The sequence below is a fragment of the Elephantulus edwardii genome, unplaced genomic scaffold (assembly GCF_000299155.1).
Source record: "Elephantulus edwardii isolate Elephantulus edwardi_28Jun2011 unplaced genomic scaffold, EleEdw1.0 scaffold00217, whole genome shotgun sequence".
NCBI classification, from domain to species: domain Eukaryota; kingdom Metazoa; phylum Chordata; class Mammalia; order Macroscelidea; family Macroscelididae; genus Elephantulus; species Elephantulus edwardii.
In genome coordinates, this window is record NW_006399967.1 from 3,756,140 (window position 1) to 3,763,556 (window position 7,417).

Sequence of the window (7,417 nt, forward strand, 5' to 3'; positions counted from 1 at the left end):
AGACCCTCTATGAGGTGGATTGATTCAGTGACTGGGGTAATAGAGGTGGGTGTATCAGAGAAAGTGTGATTGGCACAGGACAGAGCAGAGATTAGAACTATTGTACATAGTGTCGCTATGAGTCGCAGGTGACTCGACGGCACATAACAACAACAAACAACCATCAAATCGGATCTGACTCTACAGGAGGAGGTTGCCCCTCCTGCTCCAGCAGAGCATCTGGTGGATTCAAAGCACATACCTCTAGGACTGGTATTAGGATTTTTTTTTATTAATTTAATAAACATTTACAGAGATTTTGGATTTCCATTCATTGCTGCACTTTTCTCCCTGCCCACCCCTCCCCACCAGTTCACTCCCCTCTCCGAAAAGAAAAAGAAAAATTCCTTCATTGGTATAGAATTCCCCATCCCTTCCCCCCCAACCCCAGCCCTGAGTACACTTCTCTATGCAACCTTAATTCTGGATTCCTGTGCTAACCATAATTCTCAATCATAGTATTAGGATTTTTAAGAATGCCTTTTCTACCCATTGCCTTAGACCTGGCTGCAAGGCCATGTGGGAATGTGTAAATAAAATAGATTTTTGAGGCTCCCCCTGCCACCTTTGGTCCCTTTCGGGATGTGGTCTGCAACTGCCTCAACTTCAGACACAGGGCTGTCTGCTGCTCAGTTTCTCCAACATCGTCAACAGCTGTGAGGCCAACCTAAGAAAATTCTAGCCAGGCCACAGCAAGGCGTAGCCTGACGGAGCCTGGGCCGGAGCCAGAGCCTTTGCGACAGGAGCCTCAACTCCACACAACAGAGAAGCAGCGTGTGTCCTTTGGGGCCAGGGGTTCCCTGCTGTTGGAGAAGCTGCCTGGGTCAACTGAGGGGCTCCGTCTTGCTGACCGAGAAGCTGCACTGAGGGGTTGTGTCGTGCTGTTTAGCCTGGCTCGGGGCTGCTGTCTATTGAACCCCAACATTTCACAGTGTGCTATCCTGCCCTCCCTGCCCCCAACCTGTTTCCATAATAAAACCAATAACCATGAGTAAAAGGAGATCCGAGAAGCCTGTGTGAGACCCAGTGACCGGTAGAAGCTGGTGTGGCAGAGTACGGGGCCACGTCTGACTTTCGTGGGATCAGTTTACGCTGTGGGTGTTGTTGATGAGGACAGTTCCCTTTTGTGGAGTTCACAGTGGCTGGACCTGACCATCCTCATGTTACCTTTGCCCCTTTGTACACAGAGACTGACCCTTTGAGGCCTCAGAGCGCCAGGGTGGAGACTGGCATCCAGAGGCAGGCCCCGGTGAGTCTGAATCATCAAACGTGTAACTCGTCAACTGCTTGTCTACTTATGCCACCCAGGGACCCCCCTGGAGCACCCCCAGGGACCCCCCCAGGGGACACTCCCCCAGGGTCCCCTAGGGACACCCCCAGGCCCTGGCAGCCGTGGGCCACTTCCTGTCATTTTGGACTGGCCTGTAAATACCACCTCCTGTGAGTGGAGACACATCCCGTCCTTTCGTGAGTGCTTCTCACACTTCACACTGTTTCTGAGGTTTCCGTGGGTGAACCCTGTGTGTGTCAGGATCCCGTTCTTCATGTTCATGTCCTGGTAACACAAGATTTTGAAGAACTGGTGCCTGGGAATAGTGTTGGTGAAATATGTTGCATCTACAAAGAACCGCCAAAAAACAGACCAATGTGCTTGGGTGGAGTGCAGCCTGGGCTCTCCCTGGAACGGGGCAGCCAGGGCTCTCCCAGCAGCAGGGCAGCCAAAGACTCTCTCAGGAATGCTCCCCAAAGCGGGGCGGCCTGCGCTCTCCCAGGAGTGCTTGGGTATGTTGCCAGGAGGTATAGGAACATGATCCTGGTAACTGGGTCAGTGGGAAAGATTTCAGAGAGATAGACTGACAGTGTGACACCAGTGGGCTCTCACATGCAGGACAGGCTAGGGATGGTATGTCCTCACGCTGGGTTTGCTCCATTGTCCACGCCTCCTTGCCATGAGGGGACACCACCAAGGAGACCCCATTGTGCACACGGACCAAGTGGTGTCTCTTGCACGGACCAAGTGGTGTCTCTTGATGGACAGAGCTGTTTACACTTGGGAGATGTTCTGAATCTTGCTGCATCAGTTTGTTTTCTAAAATCCTCGCCTGTCCCTGGGACGTGAGTCAGCAGGCCCAGCTGCTTCCCCGGAATCTCCCCAGCTGGGTGGGCCCCAGGTGAAGGGTTAGAAAATTCCAACAGAGTTGACGTTAGGCCGGGCTCACAGGGAGGGGAGGTCCCTGGCAGCCAGGTTCTGCCCCCAGCCGTGCCTGCTCTGTGGCATCTCCCCTCTCCTCCCTCCTGAACCCTGCTCCCACCCTCCTAGAGCAGTGAAGTGTGGGTGACACTGGACACTCTCCCGGCCTTTCCCCGACATGGGAACAAGGAGGGCCCCCTCCAGTCTTGGCGCTGTCCAGGCTGGGGCATCCTGAGGACCCCAGCCCCCAGAGGAAAGGGAAGTGGAAGGAGGGCTCCTTCCTCCAGTCTTGGGGTGCCAACTCGCCAGCTGGTGAGGCTGGCCCTCTGCCCACAGTGGTCCAGCGCGAGACGGCAGGTCCAATGACCGCTAGCACCACCCTGCCCACGGCACTCCTTCGCTCCAGCACCTTGCACGGCTCCTCAGTACCAAGGATAAAGTCCTCGCCCTGGCCTCTCCGGCCACCCCCCTGCCCTCCTTCCACCTCCCCATGGCCTTCCCCCTCTGGGTCAGAGGTGAGCTGGTGTCCCTGCACTTTCCAGCTCCCTGACCTCAGTCCTAGCTTCTGTCCAGAGGGATTGCAGCCCATTCAGCTCTCGGCCTGGGCAGGCCTCAGGGAGGGGGCGGGAGAGCCTGCTCCCAGAACTGATCCCAAACTCGTCTGACAGGTCTGCTGTTCCCGCGCCCTCCAGGTCCTGCTGGTGCTGGTGCCATCCTGCACAGGGCTCCACTGGCCAGGAGCTGCGGACACCAGCACCGGGCACAACCTGGCACCGGTCACAGGTGGGCCTGGTCACGGGAGGTGGGGCAGGGAGGCCGGCAGGAGGGAGGGGCAGAAGCACCACGTGGGGACGCCCGAGCCGGAGGGGTGCTGCGGCCTCAGTTTCCCATTCTGCACACTGGGAAGGGCCTGGCTGGGAGAAAGGAAGAGGGCCCCTCTGAGGAGGGGACGGGGCTCCAGGGGAAGTGAGTGCTGAAAGGAGAAGTGGGGGACCCAGCTGGAGGTGCTCCCCGCCTGGGAACGCTGGGGCTTTCCAGGATGGGGGAGAACAGGAAGTGACCGCCGGAGGCTGCGCACTGCCCATATGCGCCACCCCACAGCCCCTGGACTCTGAGAAGTTGGGCTGGGTGGTCCCCGGGATCCTCCTCCTCTAGCTCCGCCCCCGCCGCCTCTGTCTGCCAGACTGTGAAATAGGCACTGCCCCAGGCATTCTGTCCGCTGGAGGAAGCAGGAACCTTGGGGGGGACTCCTGGGCGCCACTCTCAGAGGGAAACTGAGGCAAGTGACTCTAGTGGGGTCAGGAACAGCCTGAGTTTGCAGAAGTCGTCTGCTGGTAACAGCTGAGCCCAGGACCCCAGGCCTATCTGTCCAGAGTGGGCTCCCACCACCTGCACAGGTACTGTGCACACACCCATCCACAGGAGGACATCCCCGCAGGCCCCCTCTGGGAGCCTGGCTCTGCAACCCCATTTCTCTGCTGCCTCGTCTCATCTGCAGCCATATCTTGTATATGAAAAAGCGGGGCGTCAGGTGTGGGCTGAATTGCCAGGCCCCACTTTACTCGGTCTTCTCTGCGCAGTGGAATTCAGTCTCCCTGGGTGTCCTATCTCCACCAGCTGCTCAGAGGGCCTGGGGTCACACGGAGGGTGTCTCCACGTAGCAGGGGGACAATCTGGGGGCCTTGGCTTCAGACATGTCCACCCACCAGAGGCCTAGGCTCTGGGCCTGAGAGGTGGGTGGCCTTGAGGACAGGACTGCTGGAGTGGGGGGCCATGGCACAACAGGCAGTGCCCTGATGTGGGGGAGACTCTCTGCTGCCTTGGCCTGGCCCCCAGATGGTCAGCTGGACGTCCCCTGCACTGTCCCCAAGGCCCTCCTCTCCAGCTTTGGAGGCCACCATTACTCTTACTTCTTGGTGGGCTTCGGATTTATAGAGTCTTTGAAGGCCTGCTATTTCAGAAGTGGACGGCCAGTCCTGCGTCTTGGTCTGGAAGCTCCGCTGAAGCCTGGCCACCATGGGTGACTGTGCCGGGATCTGGACACCGCCAGGAGTCTCCAGCGTCACAGAAACACATAAGCCAACCGAGGACAGCAAACTGACGGACAGGTGGTGTGCGCACACGCCTGTTTTTCATGCTTTTGAACACTGGACAATGGCTAAGGATGACCAGAGGAGAATGGATGCCTTTGAACTGTGATGCTGGAGATGAGTGCTGAGTACCCCGCGGCCTGCCAAAGGACAGACAGACGTGTCCTGGAGGCAGTGTACCAGGGTGCTCCCTGGAGGTCGGGACAGCAGAGCTGCACCTCACGTGTTTCGGGTATGCTGTCAGGAGGCGCTGGTCCCTGGAAAAAGATGTCAGGCTGAGGAAAGGGGACAGTCAGGGAGAGAGACCCTCAACAAAATGAAGGACCGGTGCCCACGTCAAGGGCCGACACCCATGAGACACAGGACGGGCAAGTGGCTGTGGTTCCAGGCACTGTCGTCATGGCTGACTTGGTGGCACCTAACCGGAGTGACACGGTGAGCTCCGCTGAGGGCAGGGCCACGGGCCGGCTGGAAGACGACGAGTCCTGGTGTGGCCCAACTCAAGCCCGTGCTTCCCAGCCAACAAGCCTGTGGTCTGAGCCCCCGCAGCTCTCTGGAGAGGACCCCTGAGAAGAGACTGGAAAGCACGGGTCTGCTCTGTCCTGCAGGGCAGCTCTGCGTGAGGACCCACAACGATAAGTCCTGGAAACCCCACTCCTGGGAGCTCCTGTCACCGTCATGGCCCCACAGAGCCTCGCAGCCCAGCAGCCTGCCTCTGACGTGGGCCTGAGTTGGTCCCTGAGCTGAGCCCTGCAGCTGGCCTCCGTGCTTCCCTGGAAACCCCCCAAATGACTAATTCCCTGAAATCCCCGGCCTTGGCAGATTCTTTCCTGCTGAGATGGCTGGCCCTCCCCTCCCCGCTCAGCAGAATGTCCCCACCGCAGGCAGGAGCCCTGCAGAGACCCTGGCAGGCTACCAAGTGGCTCCTTGACTCAGTTTCCCCACGCTGGGTCCTGACAGGTGAGGGCAGAGCTGGCTGCACCGTGTACACCGAGCACCCATGGCCCTGGGTCAGAGAGGACCCTTCGCCGGACTCGTGGGCTGGTATCCTCGTCTGAAATCACTGACAGTCCCTGAACAAGGCGCCTGCGTGTGTCTCACTGGTGGAGAGCCCAGGCCTGTGCGGGAGGAAGCCGGCAAGGTCGCACATCACCTGTGCCCAGATGGGCTCATCCGTGCTTCCTGTCACTCTGTGTGCTGCACAGGTCAGGGGCCAAGACCTAGGCGGTAAGGAGCTGTGCTGCCCACTCAAAGACACAGGGTTCGAATCCACCCTGCTCTGCACAGGAAAGGCAAGCAGTCTCCTCTGATGCGATTTACAGCCTCTGAAAATGCGCTGAATGGTTAGCCAAGGGTCAGCTCCAACTCAACAGCACACAAGCAGCTGTCAAGAACTCAAGCAGCGCAGCACATCAGGCAGACCTGCTGCCAGACCTCTTCAAAAGTGCTGAAGAGCACGGATGTCAGCTTCAAGACTAAAGTGTACCTGGCCCAAGGGATGGTGTTTTCCATCACCTCATACGCATGTGATGGTGGGATAATGAATACGGAAGATGGGAGAAAATGGAATGCCTTTGGAATGTGGTATTGGTCAATGTACCACGGACGACCAAAAGAATAAACAGATCTGTTTTGGAAAAAGTGCAGCCAGGGTGCTCTTAGAGACAAGGGCGGATGGCATGACTTACTTCCTGTATGTTGAGTGTGTCATCAGGAGGGACCAGAGCTAAAGGACATCATGCTTGGGAAAGTAGAGGGTCATCGGAAGAGAGGAAGCCTGTCGAGGGGATGGACTGGCATGGTAACGTAGCACTGAGCTCAAGCAGAGACTGGGAGGCGTCAGAAAGAGCAGGGTTTCATCTGCTACACACAGGACTGCTCTGAGCTGAGGGCACTGATTCCCACGGGAAGTGGGCTGGATAAGGTGTCTTTTCCCCTTTGGCCCTCATCTCTTCCCTTGAGCCGTGGGCTCAGCAAACAGCATTTAAACAAGCCCGTTCCCGGCCTACTTCCCTGACCAGGCCTTTCAACAGCTCTGACTCGGCCTGGACCTCTTTCTCTCTGGCTAACTCTTGCTTAATCATCAAAGCCCCAGCCTTCACCCCCAATGCTCCATGTGACGCTTCATGACTTTCTAGGCAGCAACTTCACTGCCAGGGGGTCCCCCGACCTGATCCTGCAGGTGGGGTGTCTGGTGCAGACTCTGCCCCCTCTCCCCCAGCCCCGACCAGGGGCCCCGGGTGGCCAGGGAGGAGAAGAGACGCCTCTGGCGCCCAGGCCTGCCTAGCCGAGTTCGAGCCGTGTAAGCAGCAGCCTAGGGTCGGGTGGATAAGTCTAGGGCGTGGGACCCGCCAGGAGATGAGCCCGGAGAGGCTGCAATGCCGTCGTTACCCCGGGCCGGCCGGGGCAGGGTGGCACCTCCCACACTGGACCCGCCTGAACCGGCCCGGCCCCCTCCTTGCGAGCAGAAGCCGCCGGCCGCTGGCAGGGCCAGGCCTGTCCCACCTCTTCCCGGCACCGCGCATCCGGCTCCTGGAAGTCCTCTAGGGGAGGGCCCGCCGGACCCCGCCCTCGCCAGTGGCCCCAGGACTTCCGGGGCCCCACGTGCTGGCCCTGCGGCGGCCGGGGGGGGGGGGAACGGACGGACGGGAGAGTGGACAGAGCACGATCGCTGGGGAGGCACGGCGGGGCGCGCGGACCTGGCCGTCCCGTCGGGAAGGAGGGGCTCAGGTCCCGATCTGAGCTGGACGGGGCCGGCGATGCGCCCGCGAGGCCCAGCCCTGCCACGGCTGGCGTGCGGGGCGGGAAACCGAGGGCCAGAGCGGCCAGTCGTCACCCACACTCAGGCCAGTGGCCTGAAGCCCCGCGCCGCTCGGTCCCGGCGGACGCCCCGCCCCGACCACGCCCACGGGCCCAGGCCCCGCCCACGAGCCCGCCCCACAGCATGACCGGAAGTGCGCGCGGCCCCAAGATGGCGCCCGAAACCCGGAAGTGAGCGGCTGCCGCCGAGGAGCTCGGAGACACCGAGGGGCCGCGGGCTCCGCGCCCGGCCGGACCGGGTCCAAGGTGAGGCGACCCCGGCCGCGACCCTGCCCGC